At 48.2% G+C, this 16043-nt stretch overlaps 1 protein-coding gene and 1 long non-coding RNA gene across 2 annotated transcripts in view; one reads left to right on the forward strand and one right to left on the reverse strand.

Moving 5' to 3' along the window:
- LOC135811923 (uncharacterized) overlaps positions 1–16043 on the reverse strand; it is a 72624-nt gene that overhangs the window by 44838 nt on the left and 11743 nt on the right. The window lies entirely within an intron of this gene.
- Positions 110–2114, forward strand: LOC135812611 (uncharacterized). The gene is made up of 2 exons (XR_010552872.1): positions 110–444; positions 1383–2114. It is a non-coding gene; the product is annotated as an uncharacterized LOC135812611 (long non-coding RNA).

A 16043-nucleotide genomic window follows, 5' to 3' on the forward strand; every position in this document is an offset into this window, starting at 1 on the left:
CATCATACATACATGTAGACGGGGTCCTATGCAGTACAACTAGCGTGCACAACATGTAAAACAAGCCAGAAAAATGACAAGTGCAACTGAGTGCTGTCCAGTCGATGCGCCAAGCCAGCTGAGTGGGTCTTTTTATTTTTTTCGCGCGAAAGTTTATGTGGTGAACTGTGTTGGTGAAGATGAAGATGTCAGTCAATGAAATTTGCTATTATTTCTTGTGTCTAACCAACCCTGTACGGATCGAACTGACGATTCCCGAGTGCGACAAATGTCCTGAAGTCTGCTCCTATTAGCTAGGTATCTAGAAATTTCAACTTGAGTGTCAAGTGAAGACTTTGCCAGTTGCAGACGAGGGAATTCTCGCTTCACGATTTTCCTGGTGTGTGGAGATACGTCGGAATGCCGACCCACCACACCCGACATGATGCTTCGGCCGGAATGCAGGTTGGTGCAGATAATTGCCTAATAATATATGTCTAAGCGTGTATACCTTTCCTTTCGTTGCATGCTTGGTTAATCCGACGGCACGAAATTATAGACATTTCGAAATTAACTTGAATATTATTTGGTCGTTGTATGTCTTAGTATTCCCTGTCAGTTTGTGCCTTTTTGTCGCGCTCGCCGACTGTATATGATCTAGCGACATTGGTACATGGTGGACAGTTAGTCACAACTCGTAACATTTTGTCCTTATTCTTTTTATCCATGATTACATTGGCTCACCATCCGAGTTTATTTATATATTTTTGATAGGGCAATATATAATGTACACACACACACACACACACACACACACACACACACACACACACACACACACACACACACACACACACACACACACACACACACACACACACACACACACACACACACACACACACACACACACACACACACACACACACACACACACACACACACACACACACACACACACACACATACACCACCCACACACACCACCACACACACACCACACACACACACCATCACATTACGACAAAATCAAGGCAATGCCGGCGAAGCTCTATAATTTTCTTTTGCCGCGTGCTAGGAGCATAATGGCATTGCCCGATAATAGCACTTGGTGTAAATGGGTTCCCATGTTCACACACACATACACACACACACACACACGCACACACCATCACATTACGACAAAATCAAGGCAATGCTGGCGAAGCTCTATAATTTTCTTGTGCCGCGTGCTAGGAGCATAATGGCATTGTCCGATAATAGCACTTGGTGTAAATGGGTTCCCATATTTGTGAAGTACATGTATTATTCGGTTGCTGGCTATCAATTGTGCTGTGAGCATGGCAGAGTGAGGTCTTCCAGCTTTGTTGGTGTTTGCTCTATCTTGTGTTTACGCTCTGCAGAAAGGATCATATGTAGTGCCTTCTCAGCATTACATTACATCCATTGCGTAGCAGCAATGTGCCATCCTTCCGCGACTTAGGTGGAATGACGTGCAAGTGGTGCTCCAGGGTCAACTTCAATTTGTCGAGCACGTATGCCGCTGGCTTGGGGTCAGCAGCTGGGTGCAAAGTCTCTGTATACAAATCGTGCACTGTCGTCAACAATATGGCATCCTTGTCCAGCAATTCCCGTCCTGTAGCGGCAATGACTATAATATTGGGGAAATCACTCTCGGCACCTTCCGTGCTGTACTGAGAGATGATGCTTCGCAATTGGTGGTCTGTGCTTGGTGCATTGTCGGCAGGGAGCATGTCAATTTGCTTTTGGTAGCAGCGTCTACAAAATCGACTCTCGTCTGAAATCCTGACATGGTGCATGCTACGCAACACATGCTCTGCAAGCTGAAAGTTTGGTGACTTCCACCTGTGTTCTGGTGTGAGCCTCGACTTACACCAAGCACATGTTGCATGGCCCACACCCTGCTGGTAATGGGTTGGGCACAGAAGCGGTTCGCACTGTTCTTTCAGACTGTGCACGCGCAGTTTGTCTGCAGGACAGCGTACGGATGCCGCTCCGCTGCAATCATGTACACTGCATGTGCTTTGGCTAACTGGTGGCTTATTTTCTTTCGCTGCTGTGCATACTTGGCGTCGTAGTGCTTTGACGCACTTGCAATAAATGCATTGGCCTGACGTGATGGATGTGCATGTGTGTAGCTTTTGCCAATGAGTCATGTGTAAATCGCTTGTCAGATGGCACTTTGGAGCAAATGCTTCATTCTGGGCCACATGGTCGTCAAGTATGTATGCTTGTGCTAGTTGTGGCATTGCTGGGTCTTCCTGCCGCTGACATCTGTGCACACATGCATGGAAAATATACGTAAAAACACTAGTTAGAAATCACGTCATCAGAGGCATGCCCTTTTTTCGGCCAGAACATAACTTCCGCTCCAATGTCACAAAGACTTACTCTTTCGATACATCCAGCATAGAAGTAGCGAAATGCCTGGTTAATTCGGTGGCACGAAATTATAGGTCGGGCGACGAAATTTCGACGAAAAAAGGAAAAGAGACAAACCGACGTGTAGCGACACCAAACTACAGAATTTCGTCGTTCTTGAAGAACTCATAACAGAAAAAGGTGAAAGGCGACTACTGAATCCTCGAGTGTGACGAATAACTCCGAGAAAGCGTGAGACTGGCCAGCACGTACATACATGAAAACGATCGTATGTTGAGAATGCCTTGAGAAAAGTGCCCAAAAAGGGTGCATCTGAAAAATAGAACTCTGTGTTCCGACGTGATTTTTCAAATCTGGCGCATCGACCCAGCACATGCACCCAGCAGACCTCATTTGCCTGTACAACTCCCTGATTCTAGTTTCTGCAAGCCACATGCAACCAGATACGACAAAGCTTTTTGTACACATTTTAACCAGTTTGTACACAAAATCATAAGCTCATTGCGTAATCCTATATTTGGGAGAGATGATGTAATCGCGTGCCGTGGCAAAGTGCCGAGTTGTGGGCAAAAGTCTTTGCCCGCAACCTCTTCCTTGCCAAAGAGTTTGTAAAATTTATTTTGATTGTTTGGTGCAGTGCTTTTTTTCTTGTTCGTGTCTTTAGTTCAGTTTTGTACATTGTACATGTAGTACCGTATGTGATGGCGGCGACTGGGTTTGATCCCGATGGCAGCAGCGATTCTTCTCTGTCAGGAGACGATGGTGACAAGCCTAGAGTCACTGGTAGCTACTGTTGTGTTCCGTTGTGCAAATCTGAGTATGGAAAACCAAATTCACCAAAGTTCCATGACTTTCCAACCGATCGTGCTTTGAAGTCTGCTTGGCTACATGCCATTCGTCGTGATGAAGGGAAGCACTTCAAGGTGAAGCCGAAAACAACAAAAGTTTGCGGACTACACTTCCAAGAAAGTGACTATCGTGTTGTGAGTGATCGTGCTTTGAAACGAAGACAAAAGGAGGGAAAGGGTGGCAAACCTCGACCGCGCTTGGTACCTGGAACAGTACCTACCGTCTTCTCGTTCCATAAATCAGCGACACAGGGCCCTTCGCGAAAACCACCAGCTAAGCGGGTGTTCTTGAAGCCGGTTACGTCAGACTCCAGTTCGAGTGACGAAGATGCTCAGGCAATGGTTGTGGATGACGGTGAGGGCAGCCACCAAGACGACTCAGTGGATGAGTTGGAGAGACTCAGGCAACAAGTAGCAGAAATGAACTTGAAAAATGAGAAGCTTGACTTAGAACTGCAGTCCGCTAAGTCGTCTCGGGATGTGAGTGTGGGTCTTTGCTCCAAACTGTGGAAAGAGCAAAAGACATTGGAAGAGGAGCTCAGGCAGACAAAGGAAAGCCTGGTCCTGCACAAATTTGACATCCGTAGGTTCTCTGAGAAGGCCCACATGGTGAAGCTCTACACCGGCTTCACGTCATTTGACATGTTTATGGCATGTTTTCGCTATCTGGAGTCAGACGCTGCTGAGATGCGAGCTTGGAAAGGATCGAGGACGAAGCTTGATGGTGAGCGACTCGGGAGAAAGAATGGTCCATTGCCTAAACTCAGCCTGGAGATGCAATTCTTCTTTGTATGTGTCAGGTTACGGCAAGGACTCGTGTTGGACGATCTGGCAGATCGATTCAAGGTGGACAGTTCAACCCTGTCAAGGTACTTCACGTCATGGGTGAATTTGATGTATGTGACCTTTAAAGAATTGCTGGTGTTCCCGTCTCGTCGGCGTATCGACAAAGACATGCCCAAATCTTTCAAGATATACTACCCCACTACTAGAGTCATTATTGACTGCACCGAGTTTTTCATCGAGCGGCCGTCCCGTCTGTCCACCAACAATGCAGCATTCTCCGCTTACAAAAATCACACCACGTGCAAGTCCCTCATTGGAATCACTCCTAACGGAACTATCAGCTTTGTCTCCACGTTGTATGAGGGGTCAATCTCGGACAGGGATATAGTCATTGACTCGGGCTTCATCTCACTGATGGACCATGGTGACTCAGTCATGGCGGACAAGGGCTTCAACATCCAAGACCTCCTTGCTCCATACGGTGTCCGGCTGAATATTCCACCATTTAACACCAAGGCACATCAAATGCTCCCCCAGGATGTTGTCGAAACGAAGTCCATCGCTGCTGTAAGAATTCATGTGGAAAGAGCCATCAACCGCATCAAGCAATATCGTCTTCTGGATGGTGTCATTGACAACAATTTATTTGATATTCTTGAGCAAGCTGTCTTCTCAGCGTGTGTTTTATGCAATTACCAACCCACATTGGTTGCTACCTGATATGGTCTCGATGTCAATACAATTTTCACACCTTCATTCATAAATCGCCCTGTCCTGTTGAACAATGTACATAATTATGTAAATAAGCGAACATTTTTATATTATCACAGACATAAACGGTGGTGTTCCCAGAAACTGTATTATTTAGGTGCAGCTGTGCGCATTATTCTTTCTATTTGCTGCGTTGTCATTACTCTGTTCTTTCTGGTTTTGGCACCACCCCACACCCTATTATTTGATCATTATTGTATTTCGTCACCTACGGTGTTCTAAGCTGCCATTCCTTTTACTAGTGCTTCCTATTGGCACATCCATTAAACCAGTCCCTTACCCAGCCAGTACTCAGACGCCTACAAATCGTGTTCAGTACTCCACGAGTACAGTGTATTAATTTTGATGCTTGAATAGAAAAACAATCACTTTGAAAGAAGATTGTGAGTACTCCACGAGAACTAACAGTGTGTTTTATGATTGAATGGAAAACAAGAACTTTGAAAGAAGATTGTGAGTTCTCGAATAGTGCTATGGTGAAGTCGCTCTCTCTCTCTCTCTCTCTCTCTCTCTCTCTCTCTCTCTCTCTCTCTCTCTCTCTCTCTCTCTGTCTCTCTGTCTCTCTCTCTCTCTCTCTCTCTCTCTCTCTCTCTCTCTCTCTCTCTCTCTCTCTCTCTCTCTCTCTCTCTCTCTCTCTCTCTCTCTCTCTCTCTCTCTCTCTCTCTCTCTCTCTCTCTCTCTCTCTCTCTCTCTCTCTCTCTCTCTCTCTCTCTCTCTCTCTCTCTCTCTCTCTCTCTCTCTCTCTCTCTCTCTCTCTCTCTCTCTCTCTCTCTCTCTCTCTCTCTCTCTCTCTCTCTCTCTCTCTCTCTCTCTCTCTGTCTGCTATTGGCCTGGTTGTGATGAAGCCGAGACCCAAGGTCGGCAGAGCATCCCAGACCACGCCACCACTCCCCTTATTCATGGCTCACACATGACGGGTTTACGTGGCTCTAGTAAAAAAAATAGTAACTAGGAAAAGAAAGTTCGAAAGAAGTCCAATGTTGACATTAACTTGAGTAAGAACAACATCACATTAGAGCAGCATGAATGGCCGGAAGGTAATGCGAGAAATAAAATTTCTCCAGTCGGGGCAGAAACTCCTTCACAAGGGAATGATCAGCAGCAACAGTTTCCACAAACAGACCATCTGGAAACCATATGACAAAGTCGGCAGCCTCCACACCGCAAACATAAGTAGTAGGTGTGCGTTCGCTTGAGGACCAAATTGCCATCAACATCCGTCAAGCATGAAGTCCGCCGTCCAGCAAACTCACGAAGCGACATACCATTCCGCATGGTGAAAGGACACTTGATCTCCACCACACGCTGCAGTTTGCCATTGACCATGACGAGACCATCAGGCGAAGCACTAAGCCATGGTTTGGTTGGATGGATGAAAAGGCCACAGGATTCGACGACAACAGGAACATCCAAAGTCTGTGCACGTGTGATGTAGGCTTTGACAGCATCACATTCACGCGCTAAGCCATACTTCATAGCCGCTGTAGGATGCTGCGGTGGAGCCAATTTCCTGTTGATGATGGTGGAGAAATCATCACTTCGTCGGCTTGCAATACTCTTAACAAGTGTTGCAGTCACTCGTAGTCGCCGCTCGTTGTACCAGGAGAGGTTAGTTGACTGTCCCTTCGTCTCCCTTGCAATTTCAGCTGCACGGGCACTGGACACAGCAACACGGTGTTCATAAAAATCAGCAGGCGATTCCGGATCAATAGCGGCCATAGGCACAGGCGCGTCACAAGAAGACTCTGGTACACCCATCTGGCGCTCACTGTCTGACTCACTGCTGCTGCCCTCGTCACATTCCGAGTCATCTGAGCTTGGGACAGGAGAAGGTTCAAGTAGCTTTAGCCAACATGAGCTGCCATACATCTTGATCTTTCCCGATTTGTCCTCTGCCAGAGCCTTCTCCTCAACGCGCTCCAAGTCAGTACGCAGCCTGGCAACTGCCTCAGGATTGACGAATCTGCGGTTTGTAGGCCTGGGGTCATAAAACGGGATGCTCTTTTTCTTTTCTACAAGATCTCTGCCTGAATACGTGTCCTTCTTCAGGTGGACTTCCGTCACTCTGCTGGCCTTGACGCGTGCTGCTCGGGGCTGATTCCATTGCATCAGTTTCTCAGTGCACGTTTTGGCTGCCTCTTCACGCAGGCCAAGCCTTACAAAGTCCTCCAATGCATATAATAGGCCCGCTATGTGGTTACAGGAACCAGCTAACCCAGCAGGGCATGTGCAATAGGCAGTGAGAACCGTAGGGACATGTGACACACCGCCAGCAGTGCAGCATATCCGAACGTTGTATTTCCTGTCCTTACGGAAAGAGGGCAGGACGACGCAGCGGACAAAACAGAATTGTGGAAACACAGGCAGTGAATTGAACTGGATCTTCTGGATGTGGCCTGACTTGAAGAACCTGAACCCTTTGTCTATTCCACGGAACGAGCTGTACTTGGCTGTGCCTGAATCACCAACCTCCTCGTCATCCTCCCCATCATCATCCTCCCATTCGTCATCAACTTCAGCAGCGAGAGCACTATCAGCAGCGGCAGCACTATCAGCAGCTACAGCACTATCAGCAGCTACAGCACTATCAGCAGCGACAGCACTATCAGCAGCGACAGCACTATCAGCAGAATCACTGGCATGTGAAGTAGCAGGAATAGCAGCAGTGTCGTCACCTCTTGCAATCTCTTGCCCACTGATGACTTCCTGGACCGTCCGCTCTGTGAAATGCACATACAGGGTTCGGAATGAGAATGATGGCAGCTGACTTAGATTATCCTTCCATCCCTCGGTGGGGAACGGGGGGACACTTCTTAGATTGGGGTGCACGACACCTGCGGACTTCAGACGCTCAGCTTTAGCAGCAATGTTTACACCACCATCAGGGTCAACAATTTCATGTGCCAAGCCACCACGTATGTAGTCTTCAACTCTGTTGAACACAAAGAACAACACACCAACAACGAAATAAATTTCAAAATTGAAAACATTGACAACCGAAAAAGGAAAATAATGATTATGGGAGGATATGTGGGATAATTCCTAACTAAAGGCGAAGTGACGTAAAACCCAAACAATGTTACTTCCCGGTTCTACTCACTACATGTATTACCATACCGTCTCGCAATTAGGTCTAAAGAAAAATCCCAGCACAAATCTCACCTTTTCAGCAATTCAGGTTTCGTTCCCGATCGACGAGCATTACGGCAAGCTAGCCAACGCTTCAATTCTTTCACGGAAAGTTGACTTGCCAAGCGTTGAGAGCCATCAGGATTCCGACCTAACGATGCTCCAGGCACATCGTCCTCGGAGAGCTTCACAGCCTGCGCCTCCATCTCCGACAAACAAAAGACTACGAAAAGTGTTCCTTGCAGAAGCAGCTGACACGGCCTAGATTTGCTTCTGCCCACAACTCGGCACTTTCCAGGTTGGTCGCGTACGCATGACATCATTACGCAATGGGCCTATGCACTGGTATGCGGATCGCGAGGTCCGGTTATGTTGTATGCATAACATATGCTGCACATCGGTAACCAGCGATTTTCTTCCAGATGGCGAGGGATCCGGATAAACGAGGTCTGACTGTACTACTAGTAGTAGTACTAGTAGTGCATTAGTTAGTTCAGGCAAGTCACAATTAGTGGTGCCCTAGTGTGGGGTGTGTGAACAGATGAAGGCCAGCAGCGTTTTTTTCTAAAGCCAAGACTGCCAAGAGGTGACAGGTTGAGGACACCAGCTCGAGCCCAGCCAGTGGCAGTTGCCTAAAAAGTAAAAACAACGTCGCGCTCCAGCGTCACCTGCAGTGGTCACGCTCCAGCTCTCAGAACTGACTTTCGCATCCTTGCAGTTGCACTTTTTCACTTGAACACGTACAATCAAGTACAAGTCATGCACAGGTCATGCACACAGGTCATGCACAGGTCGATCTAGCCTGGCGTGCAGCTGCATAGCAGCAACACAGACTCAGTACATGACACAAATTCAATGGTACATGTCGAACAAGTACTAAAAAAACGTGAGATCATCGATCACGAATGCAGTAATACCATGGTACGAGTATTAGTACGCTTCCGCAACTAGTCTCAGAGAAGCACACCGGACACTTGCCGACTCTATCACGCATGCCTGCGGTGGTGATCAGTGCTGCCGTGCAATCCCTGTTTGCACTTCTTTGCCTGCTTTCCTCCTGACGTTCCTAGGAACTATTTAATACTAGAGTCCGCTGTTTTCTGTGACAGCTGGCAAGCAGCAGAGGCGTGTCCGCAGCGCGGAGTTCCCATGCACTCGGTGGCCTGAGCTCATTCAGCTCAGCGGACTCTCGATCTCAGGCGCTAGGCAGGCCCGCATCGATGCACGGACGCACGCATCACGCTCACTGCTACTACTGTACTAGTCACGCATAGGTTCCGCCACCGGACAGCACAGACACAATAGTCAATACTGTATTCCGCGTAGAGTGTTCTCCGTGCACGCGCGCGACTGGTCCACACCCGGACAGGAATATCACAAACGAAGAGGACACGCCACCTCTCCACGTACGTACAGCTACGACAACGAACTACTAGTAACCTCACAGCACACATGGATACGGAGACACCTGTGCGCTGCACGCCGCCACTGCACTTGCAGCTACCAGCAGATTAGCTTAGGGCCCGGTCCCACATGCACTTGAGAGTTGCGGATCCGCTGCAGCGGTGTCGCAACAGCGTGTATCACCATGGAAACTGCGAGTAGCGGAACTTCCGCCGTGGCGGAAAGTTCAAATCCGCTACTCCAAAATTTTTGGAGCGTATACTCTCCTGCGGAAGTTCCGCTCCTGCGACACTCCGACATAGTGAGCGATTTGTGTTGTTCGATTTTATTTTCGATCATGAAGTGGACACTTTGACTTGAGTCAGAGCAGCTACTATACGGCTGCAGTACATGTACTACTGTTGTACAATGTGTATTGAGGTCAAGACTCGTTTGACCAAGGGATGAAGAGAGATACGGAGCGGTAGAGGTGGATAGCCGAGAAGCTGAAGCTGAAACCGACGGCTGCGGCGTCGGCCAAAGACCAAATCCCGGACCCGTGAGCAGCCAAGCATGGCCATCATGGCCATCATGTAAAACCACGCAGGGGGACCACTGTGATGTAGGTCTGGCAAGAGCAATGCTAGTATCTGTAGCAGTTATCGTCGACGTGCTGCTCAACAAGTTCGTACTAGCATTCTGCAACAAAAATGTCGCTGCGGTCTCCATTGCCTGTCGACAACGTCTCGCCAATCGACCTCTACCCAACGGAAAATCCATTCTTTCAGATTATACAGAGTGACAAAGACTCAAAGTCAACAATACCGAACCCACGACATGTAGCTAATGGTAATGCTTGATACTCAACTGAACAAAAACAACGATCTGTCCAACACCTAGTATCCACATCATCAGTACATCAGTGCTGCGTTGAGGTGTCCACAAAGGACGAAACAGTTCTGTCCACAGACACAGACTACTGTACAGACTCAGTATCAGTAGACCTACCAGTATATGCACGCGTACTTCGAAGTGAAAGCATGCTTGAGTTGCAGGAGAGCTGCAGTGAATTAATTTTTGGAAGTCAGAGAGGCGCGCTTGCTTCGTTCGCCGTGTACGCGTGATCATGTGAGACCACGCGAGCATTTTGTCGCAGGAGAGGTGCGACACCACTCCCGCAAAACCTTGTCGCACCAGCGGATCCGCCACTGCATGTGGGACCGGGCCCTTAGCTGCGGGTAGGTGATTGCAATCTATCAAAACATTCGGCGGCGCACGTAGATTCTACTACCTATCTTCCACAAACACGTACAGTACGCTCGCGCTCTTACCGTCTGAGTGGCTGCCGATACTTGGGCACTCCTGTTGTTTATCCATCCTCCCTGCTGCTACGTTGAGTTCATCGGCAAGGGCAGCGCGAACAACCACACACACTCCACCATGATTGTGCTTTTCCAGCCCTTTTTCCATGAGCCTGAAATCGTTCAGACTATGAAACGGTCACCTCCGTTCCTTGTTAGCTCGATTTTGTTCCAGATGTCGCCAAAAGCGGGCGTTGAATTGCAACAAAAACTCACCAAATTATTCTACGTATATAATAATTATAACCTAACCAGTTGATTATATGGGAAATATAAACCTGTATACAAACCGAGGCGAAGCCGAGGTTTGTATATTGGTTTATATTTCCCATATAATCAACTGAGTAGGTTATATTATGCTTATACTGAGCTGATATACAAACTCCCCTCTCCCCCACAAGGGTAGAGATTGGAATTCCAACCCACAACCATGGCTCGACGAGTCTTCCTTTCACCAGCCTGTGCGGATCAAGTACAAGACTACCACTGACTCTGTGCAGTACATGCAGTGCAGTACCATCACACACTCTTTGTGACTTCAGTTTTAGTACTGAAGTACTAGTTACATCGGAAGTAACAGCTATGCGCCAAGTAGTTAGTTTGAACCTCACAGTGCAAGTGCTAGTGACCGTTACCGCGCGCTCTGTAAAAGAACCGTTTGCTCATTAGAGACATAGAGTTCGTCTCCTTTCCAAAGTAAGAGTAAAATGAATCAGCACGAGCCTGTTGAATCGACTCCCAAACGTTTCTTTAATTCTTCTGAGGACGACCACGAATCACGATGCCATTATTCAAGCAGCAGTTTCCAAGAACACTGGCAGTGCCACGGATTATGGCTGTGCATGTTCCGTCCGCTCTGCGAGGGACGCGGAAAGGAGAACATCGATTGGAAAACCATCAGTAGTGAAGTTCCGTCGCCCCTGCTATCTGCATTCTATGTCGATGCAAAAACGCAGGAGCGGCACGCGGGGCTCTTCAGCCGCACATGTCGAGTGCTGCGCTTGACAGACGGAGTGCTGAAACAGCGAAAGAAGGACAGCCTCGAACGTCAGGTGCAGCACAAGGCACCAGTTACAAAGGACGACGTTGTATTCTTCATCGTTGACGGGAAAGAGATCCTGAAGTTGGGACCGTCGTGCATGTCGAAAAACCATCAAGGCGGACTGCAGGTCACTAGTGTGATCCTAAAAAAAAAAGGAGTTTATATACCAGTTTATACACCAGTTTATATACCAGTTTATATACCAAGAAAGGTTTGCTCCCCACACCGGAGCTCGCGCTATTCCGCCGACTTTACTTGACACTTGACTGACTCACGACTGCCATCCAGAGCACACGAGAAGTCCATCGAACCTTCGACTCGGCAAACCTGCAAGAAAGCACCACTCCCTGCTCAATACACAGTGTTTCGGGGAATTCACCCCTCATCAGTTGAGCTTGAGTAGGCTGAGGAAGATTGTGCCTGAAGAGCACCACTTATATAGTGCTCTCCAGGCACAAACATCACCAGGGATACAAACTTACAGAGACGCTCCGCTTCCAGCGCGACAAACACCTCGTGAACACCAGATAGTAGCGTGAGTCAGTGTCGCTCCTGGACGGTGAGACAGACGTCGAGGACCCTCGGTCATTCGCAACGCTGTCACCTCCAAACCAACTAGTCGCAAGCCCGCGCTGGGCACAACAGTACGAAGTAGTGGTTGCGACTTCGGCGATGATTTGTAAGAAAGGTTTGCTCCCCACACCGGAGCTCGCGCTATTCCGCCGACTTAACTTGACACTTGACTGACTCACGACTGCCATCCAGAGCACACGAGAAGTCCATCGAACCTTCGACTCGGCAAACCTGCAAGAAAGCACCACTCCCTGCTCAATACACAGTGTTTCGGGGAATTCACCCCTCATCAGTTGAGCTTGAGTAGGCTGAGGAAGATTGTGCATGAAGAGCACCACTTATTGGGACAGTCAAGTGTCAAGTAAAGTCGGCGGAATAGCGCGAGCTCCGGTGTGGGGAGCAAACCTTTCTTACAAATCATCGCCGAAGTCGCAACCAGTTGGGGTCAGGAAATGATTTCTTTGAGCTATTTTGATTATTTTTTTGTGTACCAAGCACGGATCCGATCTGATCTGGCCAAACGACAGTTTTTACAATGCCAGTCTGAAGCACAGCAATTTTGTGGGAGGATAAAGACCTGTGTCACCCGACATTACTGCAGTCTGTGCATGTGCCCATTTGCTATGAATCACAGCGCCTTTCAAAGCGTAGGATGAAGGATGAGATCCATTGCAGCTTGCAGACGTAATATCTGTCCTTGTAAGCAGCGTGGTCATGAATCTGGTGTCTCAGCCGCTGAGCAGCTAGTGTGAAAGGGAATTTCCAGGTGTGTTGCCTAGCGTGAAGATGAAGCCTTTCAAAGCGTAGGATGAAGGATGAGATCCATTGCAGCTTGCAGACGTAATTAACTGTCCTTGTAAGCAGCGTGGTCATGAATCTGGTGTCTCAGCCGCTGAGCAGCTAGTGTGAAAGGGAATTTCCAGGTGTGTTGCCTAGCGTGAAGATGAAGCGGCGATTGTGCAGGTTCAATGATGGTGCTGGTCGTGTGTTACCATGCACAATACATCGGGGTCTGCTGTTAGTAGTCTGACGACGTTAGTTGTGCAATGGACGTCCGTCTGAATATCGTACGTGTAGCGCCAGAGCACGGTGGTGGTGGACTGGAATGTGCTTGAGAAAGAAGCAGTTCACACTGACTCTGTACTGCCCTGTGCCATGCTATTCTAGTATTGCCTGTAGCCAAGACACAAGAGAATCCAGAACCGCCGCAGATGTAGAGGCAGAGGCGGTGGAAATGTTTGCCGGAGAGCAGAGGCTGGCATGTTGCTACGCTACATCATCTGACTGATCATGTATGTGAGCTCCCGATGTCCCCGCCGTTGGTAGCTTATGGTTGAAACCCGGCATGTGTGTGTTCAGCGCCCTGGAACATGTGGACATACATATACATGTACTCACGGCATTGCAACCTCGTGCCGCCACTGGAATCAGACCGGCAATATTGCAGTGCACCAATCGCCAGTTCGTAACGACGACGGATGTCGAGTCTACACTCCAGCACTGCACTTTGCTAGTCATTAGTGTCGTGTGAACATGCGGCCAGTCGCGTTGCACCGATTACGTCTACGCTGTGGTGAAGCACCCCAGAAAGAATAGATGACTTGCACAAAGATCCGAGCCGCGAGTGAGACGGGGCAAGTGCACCCTGTGCACCCAGGCTACACTGCGGCCCAGTGCGGGCACCCTACACGCGTCTGTAGTGTACTTTTTTTGTCAGCATGAATGAACGGTGCACGGCATGTACATGTACATGTACATGATCAGTACCGTCACTGTCTTCAGCAGCTCATGAGTTATGTGCACTTGTAGGGTTAGTGGAAGTACATGACTGTATATTGTGTGAAGAGAAGCAAGGCGTCCAAACCAACCCAAAAATACTCTTGCCTTATTCTTCGGTGAAATAGTTATAAAAAATTGTCTTACTAAACAACAGTGAGCATAGAAGCAACCTCGATACACCCAATAATATGGCATCCGGGAATAGCAAGTGTTGCACGAGGATCCCAAGAACACGTCAAGTTCCATGTTACCCGCCGCCATCAAAAGAACGAAAGGATAACTGTGCTAGCCTAGTTCATATTCAATGTAACGCTAACGGTACGGGATATAGGAGCCTGTTGGGAAGGCGTGGGTGAGCTGTAAAATCTTGTACGGTTCGCACAGCACAACATACATGCAGCAGTTATTGCAACGGTTAACGTCGATGCACGAGAGTCATGAAGCACAGTCCATGGGGGTTGACGTTTCTGGGCTTCCTTTCCGAATGGAAAGTGTTATTTCTTCTCAAATAAAGCAGAATCATGCTGATTATACCAGTCTGTTATGAAGACAAAGAAGCAGCCATGGACATTGTGCCATACTAAAGGAACGACAGGTAAAAGATAAAGCACTTCATCTGAAAACTCAAGGACTATCCATAAATATAGCAAATGATAATCCTAGCCTGGTAATGTCCAACTCCGTCATGTGAGCCATTCGGTGAGTTATCATGGGAAGCATAATGTTTGAAATGCTGAAATTTGAGCAGCTGCGGTTGTGTTCGTCGCCACACAATGCCATCGCCAGTTCACATTCGAAATGTAGCCATTTTTACCGCTGTGTCCCTGTACACGGCATAGAACTTACTAGAAGGCTGAACAGATTCAACTCTTCCATCGCTTCTTGATCTGTACAGTAGTGCGGTTGCGTTCCCGTTCCTGACACATCCGTCTCCGCTGAACCAGCATCATGAGCACTCCAATGGTTCCCGCCGCTCCTTCCGTATCGTCCCAGCGCGCCCCGTCAAAATGTGAATTACTGTAGGCAGCGGAGCCAGTGTATGATGAAGGCGAATGCACTGTTTGATGATGCTCCAACAAATCCTTTCACCGTTGTAAGAAGAGTAGTGGCTCAACTGTAGGTCCAACGCAGAAGGTACCTCACAGCGCAGTTCGGTTACGTCCACAATAATGAACATACTCAGCAGACTGTGATGTGTATCAGACACACTCTGGCATTATTTGTTCCACATTCTCCCAGGAGATAACATGTAGTTCAATCATGTCTTCAGTACATGGGGTACTGTTGCCTCGTTGCAACTAAACAGGTATGCAAGTTACTTTCCCATGAAACTCAGCCGGAGCCGCATCGTCGTCATTACCAGCTAATCATGGGGAGGTATAATGTGACTTTCCACCACTTCCTGATTCAATCATAGTTTGCGAGCCTGCGCCAAACTGCTTTCTCACTAGAGCCAGGCATTGGATACATATGGCTTCAGTAAGGTTTACAATGCTATGTCTCTGGCCTAAGTCCAAGTCTAGATACAGCTGCTCAGAGTCAGGGCTGAAGAAGTGTTCATATCGGAACAAGTGAGACTTCAACAGTAGCTAGTACACATCAGGCCTGAGGACTTCACAGCGTTTCTCCAGCACACTTCAACGGTTCTCTCCTTCAACTCAGATACTACTTGAAGTACTACTAAAGGCCATCTGGCTCTCACACTCAGTCCTTCCACCCCTCATTTTCGTGGTTTGGGCTTCCACTCGTGACTCGGCAGGTTCCTGGCCTCTCCGCAGTCTGTCCTCAGGAGAGGGTCGCTCTGGGGCTAGTGCAGCCGAATCAAAGGGAATCGAGTTCTTTCTGAGACGTCCACAAACTTTCGTTGTGCTTGACTTCGCTTCCACTGCGGGAAAGTAGTCACACTTCAGGACCACGACGTGCTTGTTGCAGCCTACACCAATGATACTAAAAATAATATTCCCTCATTTTTCGCGGCCTCCCGGCCGG

This window comes from Sycon ciliatum, chromosome 3 (assembly GCF_964019385.1).
Source record: "Sycon ciliatum chromosome 3, ocSycCili1.1, whole genome shotgun sequence".
NCBI classification, from domain to species: Eukaryota; Metazoa; Porifera; class Calcarea; order Leucosolenida; family Sycettidae; genus Sycon; species Sycon ciliatum.